This window comes from Brachyistius frenatus, unplaced genomic scaffold, assembly GCF_029030835.1.
Source record: "Brachyistius frenatus isolate BFR_SWC_R1_liver_20210118 unplaced genomic scaffold, ASM2903083v1 Contig_31, whole genome shotgun sequence".
In the NCBI taxonomy this organism is placed as follows: Eukaryota; Metazoa; Chordata; class Actinopteri; family Embiotocidae; genus Brachyistius; species Brachyistius frenatus.
In genome coordinates this window covers 3,851,834-3,873,022 of record NW_027210630.1, presented here as the reverse complement: position 1 = coordinate 3,873,022, position 21,189 = coordinate 3,851,834, and the positions used below count along the sequence as shown (strand labels likewise).

General features: G+C 40.9%; 1 protein-coding gene across 8 annotated transcripts in view; it reads right to left on the bottom strand.

Annotated features, from left to right (window-relative positions):
* The window catches only part of mef2cb (myocyte enhancer factor 2cb), a 70,892-nt gene extending 49,921 nt beyond the window's left edge, over positions 1-20,971 (bottom strand). For 6 of the 8 annotated variants that reach the window (XM_069699901.1, XM_069699906.1, XM_069699907.1 and 3 more), the window contains exons 1-2: positions 20,722-20,971; positions 13,095-13,188 (exon numbers count right to left, since the gene is read on the bottom strand). The gene's annotated coding sequence lies outside the window, so the exon portion shown is untranslated. Of the gene's footprint in view, positions 1-10,751; positions 11,807-13,058; positions 13,189-20,721 lie in introns of those variants that run through there. The other 2 variants (XM_069699902.1, XM_069699903.1) reach the window with 2 other exon arrangements.
* Positions 20,972-21,189: the final 218 nt, after the last annotated feature.

Here is a 21,189-nt window from a genome sequence, read left to right as displayed (position 1 = left end):
GCCGCTGCATCACACAGAGATGACACCCCTGCCAAAGCACTACTGCTGTTTGACCACACTCTATTTTTAGCTCAATGTCTCACCATTGTACTTGACGTAGCTCACACTTATGATAAAATCTGCCAGGAACCTCTATTTTTTTTTTCAGATTTTTTTTTTTTTTTTCTTTCTTCCAAAACGTGAAAGTCTGGTTCACCACAGCATTTTAACGCTCTCTCTCTCTCTCTCTCTCTCTCTCTCTCATGAAACAAAAGGTGTTTTCTTTTTCATTTTTCATTTATTTTTCTGTCAGAAAGTCTCAGACAAGTTGCTTACATTCTGACTTGTTTGTTTGCTTTCAAATTCTTGTTCCTCATGGTTGGATTTTTACATGCTGTGTGTGGTTATTTATGCATGTGTGCATGTCTGTGTGTGACTGTATCACTGTGTGTTTGCGCGAGTGTGTGCATTTATACGTCTGTTATTGTTGATGTTGTTGTTGTAGGAACATCTTGTGAAGTGAGTTGTGTGATATTTTGCCTTGTTGTTGGATACGGTGGCAGGCTGAATGCATTAGCAGTGCACGCTGATGCCATTCTGTGTTCTGTCGTCTCTCAGCCACCTATGCCTTGTCTCTCTACAGCGACTGATCACACGGCTTGACAAGCAAGTTTGGGTCTCCGTCTGCCTCGCCATCATTCGCTACGTGGGCTTCAACTTTTTCAGCGAGGAAAATAAGAGGTAGGAAGGAAGCTTTAAACAAATTTGAGCGATTTCAGAATTTACAAGTCAAGTCATAGGGAAATCCCCTGAACAAAAATGCAGTGAACTTGAACACTTCCGAATACATTTACGTGAAAATAAACAATTGCTTTTATTATTTTTGTTTTGTTTTGTTATTTAGACCAAAATCAGAAATTAAAATAGAATGTAAAACCACAAATGGCTGGCAGAGGAGCAGACTGCACTGTATATAAATCATGACTGTTTCTTTTTTTTCTTCCTCTTCCTCTCTCTTGCCCTCTTATCCTTGCCATCAAGCATAGGTCGTTATTTATTTATTTTTCCTATTTGGGAAATAAAGGGCTAAAGTGGAGGAGCGGAGGAGTGAGTGAGGAGTGGGGGGGAGGTGGAGGGACGGCGGACAGAGGGGGCAGCGGAGACTTGTGTTTGGTTCGCATAGGCTCGCTGCTTGGTTGAATTTTTCTCCTCTGTTCTCATCTGCTTTGCAAGCTGGTGGTTCAGTGAAGGACCTGGCTGCCTGGAGTCCCCCCCCACCCCCCCTACCCCTCCACTCAAATCCCTCTGCTGCGAGCACAGCTGCACCGTTCACATAACCTCGCCTGCCCCCCTCCTATCCTAACCCCCCCCTGCTAATGATAGCAGAGCACGTCCCCTCCACAAGGCAACAGCTTTTTCCACTTCATGTACATACACACAGACTTGGTGCACACGAACACAAGTGCATTGGACCCATGCACGGACTAGTGGGCACAACAAATCTTTTTTTCCTTCTTTTGGTTTCTTCCCTTCATTTTTTTTCTCATATCATTCAATTTCTTTCCCTTCTCTTCACCCTGAGAAAAATCCCCCATCCTTATGACCCGAGGAAGGCCTGAGAACATACACACACAAACACACACCCACACACACACACTTAACTGAACCCTTTAACTACAAACTGCCCGTTTTTCTCCCTCTGTACAAGTTGCCACAGCAAGTGACCTGCATCACAGCTGTGTGTGGGAATTTGTACGAGAAGGAGGGTGTGTGTTTGTCGGACCGTTGAGTGTGTGAGTGTACATATGTGCAAATACCTGCGCAAGTGAGTGTTCACACAGCATATGCTGCGTGTACATTTCTGCATAACTGGCTGTGTTATACATTTACTTTATGCACCTTTATCTGTTGTGTGTGTGTGTGTGTGTGTGTGTGTGTGTGTGTGTGTGTGTGTGTGTGTGTGTGTGTGTGTGTGTGTGTGCGTCTGTGTAAGCAGTAGAGGGGGGAGGTGAGGGCAGCTGTGGGCTTCTGCGGCACCTACTGTGCATTATCCCAAATAAACAACTCATTACACTTGTACTTAACCAAGGGGAGCTGGCGAGCAGTGGAAGCTAATCCCCGTTATCGTTCCCAGCGTTTCTCCTCCGATTAAGCTACAGGGAAGAGGAGCACAAGAAGGTAGGCTGCTCAGTGCAGGAGAAGGAAGAGTGAGAAGGAGGCAAGGAGGAGACTGAAGAAAGAAAATCATTTGAGTTAACTTCCCACAAGTACCTTTCTTACTTTATCTTTTTCTCTCCTTCTCCAGCTACCCTCCTGCCTTCTCTCCGTTCTTCTCCCTGTGGATTTTGCATTGCTCTTCCTTGTTTTCGACCATCTCTCAGAACTGGGTCATCGACAGATTGTGCGGCAGCATTTTGAAGAACATGGGAGGGAAGGAAAAAAAAGCATGTTCTTGCTACGAGAACAATCCAAGGTTTCTTTAACAAGTAGCCCGCTTATCAAATTAAGCTGTCAAAAGCCCATTAATAACAGGCAGCACAATTCCCTTTACAGAGAAAGGGGGGAAGAAAGCACATTCGCAAAAAAAAAAGAAAAAAAGATCGCTCATTGGCTGTGTAAAGAGACAGTCCACCAAGGGCAGTAAAGCTTTTCAAAGATTTCTCCCTCTCTTTTTCTGTCCTGCTTACAATATGATTATGGGGCCCCTTTTATGAGGGGCCAAGATGCAGAGTGTCACTCATTTAGAGGGGGAACAATATCTTCGGCTAGGTTGCAGCAGGGATGCCGCTCATATTTAAAAGAATTACAGATGAAAGAGCATCGCGGTGGTAATGTGGCTTCAAAACCAAACAATTTGATGGTGTAATTGAGGAGTGTGATGCCCAGTGAAAGATAACAGGATTAACGATTTTTGTGGGCGACTAACATTATAAGAATGTTAGTCGCCCACATAACTGAGACATTAAAAATGAGTTTGACTCTAGATAATCTGAACCTTCCAGAAACAAATAACTGTTAGATGGAGAAGCATACATGCTTATAGTAAGCCAGGTCTTCTCTCAATGCTAACACTTTTTTTTGTTTTTATTGAACTCAACTCCCATTGCCCTCTGAGTCAAATCAGAGCAGAATTTGAGGGAAACAGTGTACAGGAGTGGCGAAAAGACAGAAAGTCTGTTCACATATGCTTTAGACGCAGAAATGAATTAACAAGACATCTCAGCACACAGACAGCAGAGAGGAGAGAACTCCCCTCGATGATCGTACACTCGTAACTAAATGTTGAAAAACACAGTTCTCATTTTGAAGACTATTCTGTTGTGATGCCTTCTAGACACTCCTCTTAAAGCCTTACACTGGTCTCAGTATTTATAGAGAGCTTGTAGTTTTTAATCTGCACTTTACAAAACTTGACAGTGTTCATGAAGGCTTCTAAAGCTAAACTTCAAGTCCTTTTGTGCATTACCCGGGAGACTGATTTTCTCACACCCTCGATCTGAGCCCCATCCTGTTTGCTCGGCCCCCAGGGGGGCTGCTCTGTCGTAGCCCTGAGTGGGCCGGCGGTGGATGGATGTGACGTGGAGGAACTGGGACTCTGCTGGAGGGAGGCTGGAGCCACGACAGGTATCCCCCGCACTTCCTCAGCTATTTATAAAACCATGAGTCCAGCACTGGGCCAAAAATAAGACAGAGGCCATTTTTATCCACAATAATGAAGGCAAAATAAATACTCCCTTACTCACACACTTTAATGCCCGCCAACACACATATATAAGGAACAGAAAAATATCCATGCACACCAACAAAGCGAAAAAGTCTTCACTAGACAATGAAACCATCTATGTCCTCTTATTGAGCATGCTCAAACGTGCACATCCACACACACACATACACAGCAGACAAAAGTCAATATCAAGGCTGAGCTATTTCTGTAGAGAGCACTATTTAGGAAGTGTGGGCTAGGTGCCAGTATTCTCCTCAGTATCGTCTGGCCGTCATTGCATTGGTGCTGTTATACAAACTCACCTCTTTCCTCTCACCCACTCCTCACCCTTTCCACCCAATCCCTTGTTCCATTGTTACTACTCTCTCTCACTCCCTCTCTCACTCTGTGTTTCTCTTATACACACACAAGGTTATTTGTTTTTCCACTGGGTTGAACCACAGTGCCAGGTGAAAGCATCTATTGGCAGGATAAAGAGAGTGGCTGGTGTGAGATCACAAGGCCCCACTCTGCCCAGCAAACCTTGAAGTGAAGCGCCGGGCTGGAGTTTCAAACAAAGTGCCCCCTCATTCATTATACATGAAACTGCACTGAAAATCTCCTTCCGCAACACCATCTCTTCTCTTCTTCTCCACTCTCTCTCTCTCTCTCTCTGCCTCTCCAGGCCTCTATCTTCCTCCCTCTCTTCTCACATTGTCCCTCTCCGTTTTCTCTCGTTTTTTTCCAGACAGAGCATCCATAAAGTATGAATAAAATTAATGACATCACGAGCTGCACTTTGGAAGAGCCACTGTAGGAAAAAGCCATACATCACAGGGCAGAAGGAGCCGGGCTGAAAAAGAATTTTTTTTTTTTTAAAGAAAAAGGAAAGAAAGAAAGAAAGAAAAAGGGTTGTGTGGTGGGCGTTGCTTTGCTCCTCTCCACCCTCAGGGCACTTAATGTTGCTCTATGTTACTGTATTTTAGTAGGATACACCTTAACCGAAAAGTTTGATCGTAATTTATTTTTCATGTAGCTGATCTTTTTTTTTTTTCTTTCAACTTTTCTTTGTCCTGCTTTCCCTTTTATTTTTTTTGGTCAGCTGAGTAAGTGTTCAAAACAGTCCTGTGCTGCACATTATTTTACAGGCTGGTCTTTGGTGTGGGAATGGCACAGATGACAGTGGAAAGGAACAGTGTTGTGGACTTTGGCAGGACACCGCCTGGCTAAGCTGTACGCTCTGCAAAAGAGGGAGAGCACTGAAAATTGATTCTTAAATAATTTTTTTCTCGACTTAGACAGTGTTAACAGCCTTTTCAGCAGCATAGTCCCCTTGGAGTTGAACAGTGAATCTCTCCTGATGTTACAGACGTTGCCCAGATATCTGAGACTGCCGTGAAAAACAAGCATCATATTTAAGACTCTAACATTCTTCCTTAAAGTGGAAAAAAAAGAGACAGACATATCAATCGCGCTGCCTATTATTGGAAATTTAGCATTACATTGTTTCATTACACAAAAGCCTGTGTAATTCCAGTCCTTATTCCTCCTGAATTCTGTGTGAACACAAGATTTGCTAAAAATACCCAATAGCAATGTGAAGCTCAGCAGCAGCGTGGATGGGGAGCAGTGGTGGCGCAGATTGTGGCAGCGGAGTGAGCAGGGGTTTCAGATGGATGTGAGCTTGTGTGAGGCCAAGGCACAGAGCTACCTCTGTGCGTCTCACTGGACTCGGTTGCAGAATGACTCGGCTATGTTGCAGTTGTGACAAAGATAAATTACGGAGACTGGAAAACATTTCTACGTTGTTTTTTTTTTTCTCACTCTGTCCCCTCCTTCTCCATACCTCTTTTCTTTTTTGTTGGCATTGGGTGTATTCCAAACGTGTCCCACACCAAAGGGAGATGGTGAGTTTCCCCTCACCATTTACAGGTCAGGTATGGTGTTTTATCGTGGAACATGCCCTCTGTCACTGCCTTTAGGAACATGGACAGCAAACACTTCTTCCTAAAACTAATCCCTAAAACTCACTAAAATAGACCCCCAGTAAATTTTGGGTGTTCCACATCTTACAGAGCAGCTATTACTGATTTAGTGTATGTGTTACAAATTAGGCCGACTGCATTCTGTCTGTTTTACTAATACTGAGAAATAAACTTAAAAATCTCTCAGGAAGGTAACTAAAGTGTCTAGTGGGGAAGTTAATGAAGTCATTTATAAACATGTTAACTATTAATTAGCTCCCATTTTTAACATTGAAGTCTTGATGTTGAGGCATTCAGCCTGATCTGAACCATCCAATGTTTCGACAAAGAAATCCAGCCTCTGTTCTTCTCTAAATGTTTCTCTTTGTCTTATCATAAGAAGTCCTCTGCTGCCTGCACTCCTCCAGCCTTCTCGCCTCCCTGTACTCTCTCCCTGTCCAAATATTTCAGAGAGCAGGCCTCAACTATGGTGAGGTGTTATGGGTGTCTCTTTAGGTGGGCTGCAGCTGACGATATGATTGTGTGGTCAGCACTGCTGAGCACAGACCACCCAGCAGGCAGCTGCTGTAATAATGACCAACAGGCCAAGCAGAAAACAGGAAACAGGATGAAGAAGGCAGGACATCCTGTTCATCTAGATCAGTGTGTTAAGCATGACATCACGAAAGCATCACGCTTTCAAGAAGAATACCTGAACAGGGGTCAATAATTTGTGGCTCTGCTCTTAACTAACCTCAGCTCAAACAGATTTCTGTCTACATTTTCTCTCTGTGTGTGTCTTTCTCTGTTTTCATGTGCATCTGTCTTCTCAGTTTGCCTTTTCAGCCCTCACACTGACACTGTTTTCCAGACTGCTCCATCATCCCAGACATCAAATCCTACCATCTTCAGTGTGAGAATAAAGGAGAAAAAGAAAAACACGCATTTTCATTTGAATATACACCAGCAACAACCTCACAAAACTCAGACAAAAAAAAACAAACACAAAAGCACAAACAATCTGACGCACAAATACAGAGACAAGACACAAACTTGAAAACGCACCCGCATGCACACACACCTCCCAGACACACAGCACATACTGACAGACAAACACACAAAGAAACGGCAAACACAAAGCACAGCACAGCCAGAAGTCTACTTTATGCAGAAATATTCTAAAGTGTGTTTTACAATACAATTAAACATCAAAGGCTGATATATTCCTCTGTGATCTTTAACACCCCAGTGAACAAACCCCATACACCCCCATCCACTTACAGCGTACAGAGAAAGTTGCTGAACGTCACTGCTAATTACTAGATAGAGACAGAAGAATACTTTGCATCATTATGCAAAAACCAGGACACATTCAAGTATATGCATTAAATCCACCATAAACCATTCAAGGACTCTGTTATTTACTTTGGATTAGTATTATTTCTTTAAGTTTTATGAGTAATTGCTGCTCTTATGAAGATATACAGACAGTCCTCCTAAGGCAAACGATACGTTTGGATAAACATTTCTAACATGCACAACAGTTAGGATGTTGAAAGTGAGATCTGTTCAAAATGAGTAAATAAACACATGGTGAGGTTAAGCCCTCCACTTTTCGTAAGTACTATAAAATGTATAAAAAAAAAAAAGTGACTGTGGCCCCTCTTTAGCAAACCAGAGAACACCTGCTTTGTGCAATAAACAACACAACAAGCACTGGAGTTATTATAACATTTAAGTATTTTCATCTGTTTATAAACAGACAAATAAATAAAAATGTTCCTTTGGCTTAATATTTCGACATCATTTGTTTCAGATAAACTGACTAAAAGTACAGTTTCTCTTTATTCTATATCATATACCGCTAAACCGAAATATATTGCATTATGTACAGGATATACAGCGATGTCTCTCAGCGGAAAAATATATTTCACTTATATTCTCCTTATATGCGAGGCCTTAAATATATGAGGTAAATATAATTTGTCTACAATTAGCTCTTATATTACCTTCTCGTTTGAGCCAAAGGGCATGAAGTCCAATTACAGTTCTTCAATATCTACCTCCAGATCTTGCCAACCTGCAATCTGCAAATGAATGTTTTACTGATGTTTAACTGAGCAAACTCTGCAAACTCCTTCCAAAATATTTGAAACCATTAGTGAAAAAAAACTTTAAAGCATAGCAAAAGGGGCTATTAAACTATTTGCTTAAACATAAATACATTGAATGATTCCATTAAGGATAATGTTTTCATAGATCTGGTTTTCCATAAGGAGGGAATCTTGAAATGTGCCTTTGGTACAGTATTAAATGGCAGCACAGTGGTATAGTTTAACCCTGATTTTTTTCAAAAGATGTAAGCTTGATGGGACACATTTTACAGCACTCAGAGGTTAACTCTTTCTTTCTGGTTATGCTTAACTCTGCCTCACAGTAAAACTAATTTATGGGCATTATATTACACATTTATGACCATTATATGAGACATTTATGATTAAAGATATTAGAAACAGTCTGTCCAATGCTGATTTTGTCTGAGGGCTTTGAAAACACATGGCAAAACCCTGCATGGCATTCAATGTGTTCCTTCCCCTCTCTTAACTAAAGCTTTGCTGAGCCCCTGGTGTACAGCAAAGTGCCCTGACAATCTCAATGCCCTGGCCAATCACAGGGACACGTGACCTTCTAATCCCTCTCTGTGAGAAGGCTAAGAGTTTGTTGTCACTGTTGGTTTTGTGAATCAGCGCCCAAAATCCCAAATGATTTGTCAAGAGGGAGAGGTCTTAAGAGAATAACAGAAACAAAAGCAGCGCAGGCCAGATAGTGTGGGTGTTGATGCGTGCATGTGTGTGTGTGTGTGTGTGTGTGTGTGTGTGTGTGTGTGTGTGTGTGTGTGTGTGTGTGTGTGTGTGTGTGTGTGTGTGTGCAACAGAATGACAGAGGACATAGACAGAACATACTTTTGCCAATGCATTTGTGTGTGTGTCTGTGCACAACTGCATACATGCGTGTGTGTGTGTGTGTGTGTGTGTGTGTGTGTGTGTGTGTGTGTGTGTGTGTGTGTGTGTGTGTGTGTGTGTGTGTGTGTGTGTGTGTGTGTGTGTTTGTAAAGGATCTCTGAGATTACAGAGCTTGGCTGACAGAGTCCTCTGTGTGTAATCGTGGGTCCACATGCGAGTGCTCACCTTCCTCTGAGCGGATTAACCTATCGCTAAATCCCAAGAGAGCAACAGGCCAGACAGGCCACACAGAACAACTTCATTGACGATGGTCAGAAGAGGGAAGGCCATGTGTAAAATCTGTTTATAGACTAAAACACTTAGATTTGTTTTCATGAATATACAATTAACAGAAAAGGATTATAAAACATTTGGAAAGAATGTACAGGACACTAACATTTCTCTTAAAATGTAAAAAATGTTTGTCAAACGTTGCTTATACTTTAAATCAGAAGCATCTTTTTTGTTCAAATGGAACTAACTGTGAAAAGCAATCAAGATGTAAATGACTCAATGTATGCAGTGCACTTTACACAGAGACACAAATTAAGGTTGATATGTTGTGATAGACAGCCACACTTTACTACTTAAAAATAATACTTTTCCTGAGAAGCTAGAAAATAGCTCAGCCACATCGCTGTATTTAAAATGTAATAGCTCTTATCAATCTGAAAATGTTCTGTGACTATTGTATTAATTTTATTGATTTTGAGAAATGGCAGCTGTCTCTACATTTATAACCTGTTTCTTTTAAACTTTTAAAATGTAATTTATTTCAGTGATAAGACTGTTGTTTATCTAATTAACAAATTCACAAGAAAACGAGTATAAAGACACACTTTTATGCTTATATTAATGAACATGAGTTAAATGCCAACAGCCTAGTCAATTTAATAATCGTTCTAAATTAAAATGAGGTGTGCTGTTATAATTTTAAATTTTAGAACCATCCTCAGCTCGTCTGTAAATCATCGGTGGGCCTCATATCTGCACACTTTAAGTACAAAATAAATAATCCAATTTTAATTCTGAAGCTGCAACCTGTGAAAGTTGCCACACGTTAATTATGGTGTCAATATTAATCCTCTCACTGCAACAGGTTAAATTAAGCAACATGAGACTGAACTAAATATATCACACTCACTGTAGTGTAATAACGTCAATCTCAGTCACAAAGTCACAGAGAAGAAATTGTCGTTCAGCCTGAACTCGCCAAAACTTCTCTAAAACACTGATTTACAGTTCTGTTCACTGTCTCTGCTCTGCTTGAGTTAACACTAAAATAAGTCAAACAAATTGTGTTCTTCTGTATTGTGGTTTAAAAAGGATGAATATAACATTTGCTCTTTTTGAATTTAATTATGAAAGCTGCCTGTATACTGGTTTAATATATATCAGCACGAGTTCATTTTGATTAGTGCACCGCAGTGTAGTTCATTTGAATTACTCGTAAAAAACAACAACTATATATCCACAAAGTAATGCCATTTTATGTGCAGTTGGTTTCCAAAAGTCTGTTGTTTTAATGAAGCAAATGATCTGAAATCATGAAACTTTTGAACTACTGCCTTTTTTAAATATTTATTTTCATTGTCTTTAAATGGGTTTGAAAGTTTCTTATGAGATTATTTGGTAAAATTGTATATCAGGTAGGCTAAAGACTACATTTGACAAAACTAGAGTAACTTTTCATATGCCATCCCAAAGCGCGAAGGGGACATAATGAATTATGTTAAGGGGGGCATTCAGTTTCTGTGGCTTTGGGACTGTGCGCCTGCATGTGGACATGAGAAAGCTGCACAAGGTCGACACAGCACAGAAACACTGCCTAAAACACGAGACAGAACTTGACTCTTCTAATTGACCGTAAACAGCTATTTGATGTCACTCTGTAATTATATTACATAGTTGTCACCGGCATAAGTCGTAAGGGGTCACAACAAATCAATACACGCAGTTACTGTACTTTGTTGAGGAGGCAGCGCGCATCAAAATAGACCCTCAAGTTCCCCCGCTTGAAGATTGAAAATAAAGAAGATATGATGCAACGTGTGTTGTGGATGTTTGCGAGTGAGTGGCAAGTGGCGTGAGAGCGGTACCTACTTTATTTCGAATGAAATCTTGTCCGGGTGAAGCGAGAGAGACAACAAGCGGTCCGCCGGTCCTTTGGCCCGGCCGTTTGACAGGAAGGTTGAAGCCGCTGCTTGATGGGGGACAGAGTTCGCCGAGACGCACTTAAAATCCAGGAGCGCAACTTAGCAGAGGACGGCGCCGGGAGGAAAAAAAAAGTAACCTACAGTACGTGGTAGGAGCCTCTATAATGTCAGAGAAAACTACTCTCTCTCTCTCTTTCTCTCTCTCTCTCTTTTCTCTCTCTCTCTCTCTCTCTCTCTCTCTCTCTCTCTCTCTCTCTCTCTCTCTCGCTCGCTCGCTCTCTCCCCACCACCCCCCACCTTCTCTCTGATCGGACAGTGCCTGCTCGGGAGGCGGTGAGGACGCTTCGGCTGGTTTCTCTGCGATGTGCCGGTGAGCGGCGAGGGACTCGGTTGAGCGGCTGTGGTGGAGGTGGAGGTGTTGCCGGTGTAGCGCTGGACGCCTGGAGCTTGACAGTGATGTTGAGACGCTGTTTCTGTTCCGTCCCACAATCCCGACCGAGTCTTTCCCTAAACCCTCTACTCTCCCGGTGCGAGGAGAAATAATCGATTTTTTTTTCTCGCTCCTTTTTTTTTGACTCCTGAAAGGGGGCGGTCTCACATTTACCAACTCTACTTTAATGAACGAGGCTCGGCTCTTAATGCTTTATTATCGCGCTGGCCCCGATAGAGTGGACACAATTAACTGCTCAGAGAGGACCACTAGGGGAAGATGATGGGGGTTGTGTACTTTAACTAATGAACCAACAGAGAGCACGCTGTGCATAAAGTTGATGTTTGTGTTGTGGCTGGTTCAGTTTTTACCTGTTGTTTCATATAAACTACATCAAATGTGAAGTACCTAAAACTTGAGTCAGTTTTAACCATTAAACTGTTCAAATAAAATGCTGAAAACCCTCTAATTGCATTAAACACAGGGCATTTTTAGAAGCTGGGAAAACTCCCTACTCTAAAAATGTTGTGATAAAAAAAACATGAAACATTTTGCCACTAAGACAACATGAATTATTCCACTCCACAATTTGAGTTTTAAGTGTAATTATTACATTAAATGACACAAAAAACTTCTTGCAATGTGATTTCAAAAAGAAGTATAGGCCGATCTTGTTCAGTGACTTCTTCAGCTCTCAAAAATTTCTTGGATGTCTGTGAATTCTGCCTCCTTTCTCAGACACCACTACACTTTCCACGCCGCCAATCATCCTACCAGGACCCAGCTATCTCCCACTGATAAGCCCTGACAGAGACAGTAAGCATTGGGGAATTACCAAGCCTTTATCCGTCCAACCAAATGATTTCAAAACATCCACTCTATTAGTGTGAAGATAACAATTAGAACAGCAAGTTTGCCACTTCAGATAAGACGCAGACAGGCAGTGCAGAGGCTTTCTGTACAGAGATGTATACCAGATAGGCCTTGTAATCCCAGAGTTCTATTATACTCACATTATATGGGTGCTGTATCAGTTTAAAGATTTTTAATGGCTGTCCTGACTGAAGCATGTCATACTTTAATACACCATCAGGTCTCACTCTTGAGTTTTTATCCTTCATAAAAAAGAAAACATCTAATCGTAGTTTTTCCTTAACATGGGGGTTTAAAGTCAATATTGTTTTAATTAACTTTTCTCTAAATATTTCCCAGTTCAATATTTTAACATACCAATATTAGTCTAATTAACTTTTTTTTTTTGTCTAAATGCAGACAAACAGCGAAGCCCTCCCACATGAGTTTAGCTTTGCACTACAGATGTAGCAATAGAGACTGAATGTAATGTAAGTGGACACCAAGCAGCTCCCTAATATTTTTCTTCCTTTGAAGCTCACCTGTGAGAAATAAGCTGTATGCAAGCAGTCAGTCAGGGTAGGAAATGGCGGGACATCAGTTAATAAATAAATCAAGCTGGCTAATCTGCTTGACGGGCGGACATTACAGCCTGTAACTGAAGCCGCTGGTGTCTGATGACTCTGGATACCACCTTCACATCACCTGACCCTTTAATCTTCAATAGCATTTCCTCTGGTCCCCAGACCTCCATAGTAATCAATAAGGTGTAGTCTGTTAGATACAGTGGGGTTCATAAATGCAACACGGCAGATATCAATAGCATTACATATCAGCACGCATGATACACTGAGGACATAGATTTCGCACCCTCAACAGACACGACTTCCTCCTTTCAGACCTCTTAGTGTGTACGACCAGCAATTGCATTAAAACTGCTGCTGACATACGGGCAGCTATAGGTGTACATACCACATTCAGTGTTTCTTCGTCTTCTGTTTTACGTACCCTCGCTCTCGTAGCTTTCTATGCTGTCTGTCAGCGCGTCATTGGAGAAGTCCTTTCAGTGCTCACAGCGCTTGAGGTTGTCTTTGGTTGGCACCTGGGAGGAGAAGTAAAGCAGAGAGGCATGAGGGGAAGAAGAGTGGAGCTGCAAGTGAAATGGTTACTGTTTGCATGAACTTACACATGGGGAGCAATATCCATGTTAATATCTATGTAACATCTATGTGTGTGTGTTTAATGGCCATATGAAATACAGAGAAATAAATTGGGGGCTGTGGATAGAATACATTTGAATGGTGAAAAATCATTAAACGAGGAAAACACCGGCTCATGCATATTCATAAATGACTGTCTGACTTGTCTACGGGGATAAACGTATGGTGGAGAAATTCTTACAGCCTCATTCGATGCTCATACATTTAATGCAAAGTAGGGAAGACCTACTGTATATTTTGCTCTTGAGACTACTGAGTGGGGGTCCACGGCTACATCTAAATATGCCAGAAACAGTTCAAAGCATTATAGCCAGATTATTATTACATTGTATTATATAGCTTAAAATGTGTCACATTGTGCTATTTAAACCTGATAAATTTATAGTTCAGTACACAATAAGTGCGTGCAAACAAGCAGAGCGGGTTGTGGATTAAATACTGTAGGGTGTGACATTGGTGTTATCTGAACACAAACTATTTTCTCATTAATCAAAAGCAATCAGATTATTAGTTTCTTGCCATCTGAAACTTTCCCAGCCCAACTCATTAGCCAGTGTCCCTCCCTCCCACTCTGAGAACATGCAATCCCAAACTTGAGTAGTGTGTTTGTGGGTGTGTTCAAATGTGAGTTGACAGTCTTATCAAAGCCCTGTGGAGAAAAATTAGTTTTACAGTTTGCCAAAACAATTATGTAATTTCAAATATGTCACAGTTTGTATATACGCATACGTTAGACTTTTGGGTGAATGCAGTTCCGTGAGGTTTGGCATGAACCGTGCATGAAAAGAGAAGAGGGGAAACTGGATGTTAAGTCAAACACATAAGTGCGGTTTGCTGATATTGATCTTGCTGGGATTGTTTCTTAAGCCTCATCTGGCAGTCACTTCACAGCATGTGTCACACAGACACACACACACACACACACACACACACACACACACACACACACACACACACACACACACACACACACACACACACACACACACACACACACACACACACACACACACACACACACACACACACACACACACACATAAATGCAGAGCAGCTCGCCTAAAAATGTGTGTGTGTGTTTTTGGTAACAGAGGGAGAAAGAAAGGAATGCCTCTCTCAAGCAAGAGATAAACACAAACACATTTCCAGGGCAAACAGCAACAGCCCGGGCTCAGTGCAATCTGTTGTCGATCATGCTCACGTGAAAACACAATCTGCCTGTCACAGTAGATGATGTTGTCAAGCACTCTGCCTCACTTGCTCCTGAGAATTAGCCAGCTATTACAGAAGCACTAGGAGACACACGGCGTATTTGTTGTATGTCGGATATGTCTGAGGATGCTTCCAGCTTCATGTGGTATTTACCGCTTTCAGTCATTCTTCCTGCATTCTTTCCCTAATGAATTTGAGAGACATTTGGTGTTTTGACACTAGACTGATGCTATATGATGTGACGACCAAAGCCTTCACAGGGGGGCACACAGAGACCTGCAGGCCAATTTAACTCACTGGCTCAGCTGGGAATCTATAGATTTCATTGTTGCAGGTGTGCATGTGCATGTGGAGGTTTGCCTGTTTGTCTTACATTTATAGTGGCTGAAGGATAGTTCTGGTGCTGTTATTTTAAGTGAAGTCTCAGTATATCATGCAATTATAATTTATTAAAATATTCTAAACTAAAGATAGATTTTTTTTCCTCAAACATTTATGGTTGAGACAATAGAAATGCTCAGAAAGGTATCATTAAATTCAGCAGTGGGTTTTTAGTTCAAGTTGGGCCTTGATGAAAGACATAATTTACAAAGATTAAGACATATGTTTACTCATTAATGTATTCATAAAAATCACGTTTAAGTGTAATGTGTATGTGTCGCGGATGTTTACATGCAAGCGCATAAATCTGCAGTGGTGTGTAATCCTGCCTATTGTGACTTTTATTTTATATAACTGACTTCTATTTTTTTTACAGACATAGATCACACTTACAACATCTTCCATTCGTTCTTTGTTCACTTCAACAGATGAGCTCCACACTATCCAGGACGTGTTTAGCCTGAACATCTGGATTCTGTTCTCTGACAAAACATACCTGCTTTAGAAATCATCTCACACTTTGTAAGAGAGATGAGAGACATTTCCCTGCCGATCTGTGTTTGGTCTTTGTGTAAGTCATCCAAAATGTTATATTACACATGATTTGAAGCTTCTTATTAATAAGGTATTTTAATGAAACTCAGAGGGCAATACCATCAGTAATTATAGTCGTAGGAATTGCACCACTGTACATTATAATTAGGGGAGCAAAGGTGAGAGAATTCATTTTTAATTAAGTGAAATCATATGTCGTCATGTAATAAAATATTTAAAAAAAAACATGAAATTCATAATCACAGGGAAGTATTTATTTGTATACTCAAATGAGCTTTTGTAAAATGAGGGTGACATTTCTCTTCCTAAATTCAGCTTGTAACCAATATTCCTTGATACTCTGCAGTGAGGCAGTGATGTCTTTTGACTTGGGACCATACACATTCATGCCTTGTCTTATATGTAAATATTAAATAATGTTTTTAAACATAACCATGGTATACAGTATGTATTGTATTTTTTCCCCTTTTTATCTATATCACTTCAGCAAACAAGACAACTCAATCTACAATAAACTGATTATTGACTTTGATGGTCCCATATTAAGTCATCTTTGTAAATGTCTGTTCAATTTTAGCTCAGCTATATTTCATGCTTCTTTTTGTAAGAAAAAAGAAATAAGTTCTGTCTAGTAATTATTAGCTATTATTGTTTCAGTGAAACCATACTGAGCCTTAATTCCAAAAACACCTTTTCTGTGTGGTTCGATTATTAGCAATATCTGGCCATCTACTACGTTATCTTTACAGCACGCGATCAGACTTGAATGCAACAACAACAAAGTCAGAAGAACTAGAGAACTGTAATGGCCACATCACAACCCCTTACCAAGCCGCGCCAAACGAGAGATAGCTCGGGTGATTTGCATGTGTTGTGTTTAACCAACAGTATTCTGTCTGTACACCTTTTTTGCATTATGGATGAGGCACAAGCTGAACAAGCTCTCCCTTTGTTGTGCCTGATGCTCCAGTTACATCATAGGAAAAGCCCCATGGTCCTGTGACTGCGCTGACTGGCTGAGACACAGTGGTGCTGGGTAAGCTGTTCATCAGACTTGTTGCTTCTTCACTTACTAAAGAATGTATTTGTTCTTGTAGTTACAAACACGCATATGATGCAAACACATCATTTATTTCAAAGACCAGACTGTGCCACCTCTTGAGTTAATGAAACTAAATCATTTGAATAGGACAAACATCATAGCATTTGGATATTTGGAAGAAAAAGCACAAGTGAATGACATATTTGATTATTCAGGCTTGATACCTGCAGATTGACAGCTCACTTATTTTATTCATAATCAAAATGCCACGAATGTCATGAACGCATACATGGCAGGTGCCATCAGTATCATTTGCTATATGAAAAACACTCAGTACACAGACACTGCAATTAAGTGTGCTGCCTGCAGGGGAGGTCTGCACCCATCTCAGCTTCGACTAAAGTGGTTTAGCACTTGGCTTACCTGGAAGTATTCCCAATACAAAGTGTTTTTTAACCCGACACTGTTTTATCAAATTTATATTTAGAGAAATCGTCTAAACATTTCAGTTTGTGTTTTTTAATACAAATTAAATATCTAACATTTTAATTATCTTTATTTTCAATTTACTTCCTTTTTTATTTGAATCCCTGACACTGGCATTTCTCTCCCCCCACCCTCCTCTTCCTGTGTCTGGTTTGTGCTGCAGTAAGTGTAACTGCCTCACTTTGTGTCTGTATATCAAGGGCTCAAAGTTTTCTTTGTCTCCAGTAGATTGCTTCAAAAGAGGGGAAAAAAGAAACTCACCCTCTGCTAATGATTTTTCCTTCTATTTGAATGGTTGGAAAGTAATTCCCTATGAACTGCTCCAACACGGGCACAGTTATTTCATTGTTCTCGCTGCCCTTTCCCTAATTGTGCCCATAAACGGGAGATGCCAGTGTTACTTTTTTTTTTGTCTCAGTTTAAGGGGTGCCTCATGGTGTTTCCTGAAGTGGTGCAAAAGCTGCGTCTGAAACAACATTATTAGTGTTAAATATGCAGTAATGGAATAGATCCCACATCTGAGCAAGTGCCATGATCAACATGTGAAAGAATAAATGGAAACTTAAATTACTCGCATTTACGGTTGAAGTTTGGCTCACAGTTAAATATTTATGCATAATTCTCACCAGACAAACATCAGGATTGATTGTTTATTTGAATGCCTGGCACTGCCCTGTGTTTCACTTTACCTTACAAGAACATGTGCAAATTAACACTCTTGCAGGTAAAGGAGCAAAGGTTATTGTTGTATGTCACACGTGAATTTGTTTCTTTGAACCGTGACCATAATCGTTCCCTAAACTCAAGTGCATTTAGAAAAGGACTGGCAACCAAAGTGTTGTCCGTCTGACAGGGGAACCAGATAAGGAAACACTAATCAGGGTTGACATAACACAAAGTACTGTGTTAGTTGAGAAATTGTATCAACAACACAAGTTCACAGTTTTATTATTTTACTATGCACTGTCTTTAGGACACTTTTGAACTTGACTGATACAGTTTTAGTGTGATGGGGGCCCTGTTGTGATACATTCAGCTATCACACTAAAGCCAAAATTCACCACTGTTTCGAATTCCCATAGTAACCATTACACAGCAGAAGTCCTTCCTGCAGCTGTTGACCTCAGCCAATTCTCTTGACAATTAAAGATCACTCAGCATGGCTGTGCAACTTCTCCCACACTCTCAACAAGCATCTGATAGCATCTCACTGTGAAGAAAAGCAAGTGAAGTGGAATATAATGTGTGTCTAAATGAGGATTCCCCAGCTCAGAGGTGTGATAGCGAGGCCTATAGCGACCATCGGCGCAGGCCTGTGCAACGTGGCGGAGCTTGGCAGACGAGCGGCAGCGTCTAAAGCTCTTTGTGCCTCCAGGATCACTCCCGACTCATTCTTATTCAGACATGATCAGAGGGGAGGCAGGCAACTGAGATTAGCTGCAGATCAAAAGCGCTGCCGAGCGCCAGTGCTCGTGTTTTGTAGATTTAGGCAGCCCCGGCACACAAGCGTTGTATCGTGGCGGTGGAGCGTCATACTGTTTTCTGGCCTAGACAGTGCTCATGGGGGTAGAAGGAAAGAGAGTTTTCATACAGGAGCACGGACCACTGCTGGAAATCTTCCAAAATTAAATAATAAAGATGATAGATGCGAATAAAAAGGAAAAATAAGAGCAATGCCGTTACTGTAAGCCATTATAGATCCAAGATACTTGTGCTTTCCATGCCATCGTAAATGAAACTGCTCCCATATGTCTAATTGGTCTTGGTTCAGTTATAGTTTGTTTAAAAAATGAAATGCACTCTCATAGTTTTAGAAACTCAAGAGCATCTGGATCAGTGGTGCCCACCAAATAACCATGGAAACTAACTACTACCATGCTTTCTGTCAGCAGCCGCTACAGAATAACAACAAATCAGCAAATTACTGCTACGCTCCTTCTTAACCGTCCAGTTAATTTACACAAAAACATCAGTGGAAACCTCAAATGGCATATCTGCATTGAATTACATTCCCCTAAACAAGCTGAAACAAGCAGTAACCACAAATCTCCACTGAAATCAAATTCCAGCGTTTATGTTATGGATGACATTAAAATGTGTGACTATTACAACTTTGAATAAAACTGGATATTTCTATTCCCGATAATACCACCAAAAATAAACAAACCTTCCCCTGCTATTCTAAAAAAACTGAAATTGAAATGAACAATGAAACTAATGGCAGAGATGGAACGTGGAATGAAAGAATGAGTTTCAAAGGCAGAGAGGCAACTGCGTAAAAGCGCTCACCACCCTACAGAGTAAGAAAACAACGCGTTTCCTCAACTCCGCTGACCATCAAAGCCGTGGAATTCAGGGGCAGAAAAGCTAATAAGTGTGGACCGAACTTTTCCTGTAAACTGGGTCAAAGTTTCTAAGGTCCTGCTTTTGTGGGTTAAAAGCAAAAATACAGCAACTCTACCCAGGTACAAAATAAGCGACATGGGGCCCTGTGAACTTATGGCATATTTATGTTTTTGAAAACTCCTCCTTTCCTCTATTTCACTTTGTAACACATTACTCAGAAAAGGTAGAATAAACTACTTTCATTTTCATTGTCTGTGTTAACAGTTGTTGTTGCGTCAGATTTTCCCAAAAATCAGAAATAACATTAACTCCAAAGGTAAAGACTTCAAATGCAGAAATAATTGTAAAATCAACTTACTTGTGCTATGCAAACACACTAGTTAAATAAATGTGGAGGGACAAAAATCCAACATGGCCATTTAGCACTAATTAAAATAAATTAGAGCCTTTGCTTTGGCATGAAATACCATTTTGGTTGTTTTGGAAAAAGTGCCCGACATTAGAGACCTTTTGTTCTGTCTCCAATGAACTCATTTGGTTAGGAATAACCCTTTCTCTGTTAATTTAATTTGACAAAAGTTTCTCCTTTGTTTCAAAAGTTTATCCACTATGTCTTACGAAAACACTGAACCATGTGACACATGCTGTGTGTGAAGTGTGCATTTGCCACTTAGGTAGCTACCTTGAGGGAATGAGTCATTTCTAACGCAAACAGCACGTGAAGGCCATGATCTTTTCTCTCACCGATAATTCCAGATTGTGCAAAGAGATGTTCTAAGCAATTACCCTTAAACGTACCAGTAACCTAAACTGACTGTGAAAAATTAGAAACAGAGAAACAACACGATATAAAGTTCCACTTTAGTGACTTAAACCATTTGTCTAGCCTTAGAGAAATAAAAATGTGGACTGTTAAAACTAAACACACACAGTTCCTGGAGCCTCAATCAGCTATTCCCCAAGTGCTCGACGGAGGTGATTGGCAACAGCTGGGACCTTATTCCTCCTTCAGCACTGTTAGAGATTCGTTAGTGTCTTTCTACTTTGTCCGGAGCAGGCAAAACACAAAGTAAACACTAGTTAAGTGTATCTTTTAGCCTTGCTCATGTCGGTATAGTCATTTCTGTGTTGGGCTACATGACAAAGACGTCATACACTAAATTCTGCTACGCTATAATGAAACAATTAGGCAGCGATGCTTCAAAATAAATTTCAGAACAGTTCAAATTGAGCAGCTCAAATATCAAAATTATGGCTTAATCTGTTAAACATGTCATGACCCGCTGCGCAGAGTAGGGTTTGAAATCCTGACCGAGACAGGTTTTCCACTGACAGAGTGAGATTCAGACAAGAGGGGAAAAAGTAAGGGAAAAGGTGTGCTGTGAAAACTCACCCGTGCTTTTTTTCTCTGCTTCCCCAGGAAGTTACACCCTGCAGCACCAGCTGAGGCTCAGCTCAATCAAACAGTTAGAAAATGTTTAAAAATAGAGGCAAAACAAAAGAGATAGTTGATAAAAAGAAAAACCAAAAAAAAAAGACCAACAAACTGCCTAAAATAAATGTCCTGCATGTAATAAAGCCAGACCAGCTGGCTTTGAATAGAAACCCCCGATTTGGGTTGTGTGTTTGCCCCCGATCTCTGCCTGAACTGAAACCAGGTCTGGTTCTTTCCAACCACCCCCACCACCCCTACCCCCAGCTCAATCCACCTGCCCCCATCACTCTTGGGTAAATTTAGCCCACTGAGGGATCAGTGTCACCCCCCATCCCTGATGCACACACACACACACACACACACACACACACACACACACACACACACACACACACACACACACACACACACACACACACACACACA